Source organism: Cucurbita pepo, chromosome LG10, assembly GCF_002806865.2.
Source record: "Cucurbita pepo subsp. pepo cultivar mu-cu-16 chromosome LG10, ASM280686v2, whole genome shotgun sequence".
Taxonomy (NCBI): domain Eukaryota; kingdom Viridiplantae; phylum Streptophyta; class Magnoliopsida; order Cucurbitales; family Cucurbitaceae; genus Cucurbita; species Cucurbita pepo.
This window is the reverse complement of record NC_036647.1, coordinates 9,179,293-9,180,596: the sequence shown is the minus strand read 5'-3', so window position 1 is coordinate 9,180,596 and position 1,304 is coordinate 9,179,293.

Below are 1,304 nucleotides of genomic sequence, written 5' to 3'. Positions count from 1 at the left end.
TGGGGTGCAAGATGGAATTCACTCCTACCCACTTTTAGGGATAGAAGAGAGGTAGTTCCTGTTAGGTTATGGAGTCTGCTCCCTGTTTTTATAGCTTGGTAAATGGCTATATCTGGTAAAGCTATATATGGTAAATAGCTATATATAATAGATGGTTAAATCTGGTAAAGCTATATATAGTAAACTGAACTATATATATATCCCGTCCGGTAGAGCTTTGAAAATGTACTTTCTATTCTCTGTAATTCTCTCTTACTGTACATACGTGAAGTCATCAATAGAAAAATTCTTTTAGCCAGAGTTCTCCTTGCACTTTTCTCTATCCTGTTCTTTGTGTTCATCTAGATCGAGCGTGTGCGTTGTTGTGCGATCCTAACACATGGTATCAGAGTCATGCCCTAAACATAACCATGTCAATAGAATCCTCAAATATCGAACAAAGAATTGTGAGCCTCGAAGGTGTAGTCAAATGTGACTAAAGTGTCGAACAAATTGTGTACTTTGTTCGAGGGCTCCAGAGAAAGGAGTCGGGCCTCGATTAAGGGGAGGTTATTCAAGAGCTCTATAAGCCTCTGGAGAGGCTTATAGTGTACTTTGTTCGAGGGGAGGATTGTAGAGGATTATTGGGATTGAGTCCCACATTGGTTAATTTAGTGGAAGATCATGGGTTTATAATTGAGGAATACTATCTCCATTGGGATGAGGGCTTTTGGGAAAGCCCAAAGCAAAGCCGTGAGAGCTTATGCTCAAAGTGGAACAACAAACATTTCTAGATCGCTCGTGATTTTCTCCTCGTAGCTAAGCCAAATTTCGGGATGCACCTAGATCTCTGATTGTCGTTGATGATCCTAGGGTGCTCAGTGTCACGGTCATGCTTGTCCGAGGCGTGTTGCCAATGGTTGCATGCCTATTCCAAGCCCTTTTTTCATGCTTTCATCTTAGATAGGCCTTTACCATTTCATATCGGGTCAATACGGGGGTGTATGACCATTCACCAGAATCACGTCTACACCCGCTTGGGCAAAAATTTCCCAAAATGTACTATAGGGGGATATGACTAGTTGTCAACTTCTCCCTACCCGATAGTTATATGCAGTAAGCCGTTGTTGTTGCCTTTTGCTTACATTCCCATATAACACCAAATTTCTAAAGCCGACAGGTTCAACGAGATGGCACGCCACCTTGAAACAACGCCTATCCTTGAGTTAATTACTAGGGTCGAGACCCTAGAAGACAAGGCCACCAGAGCTAGTATCTTTGAACGTGGGGATTGTTCGACAGGCTCTGTTGCTCGAACGGCGGAA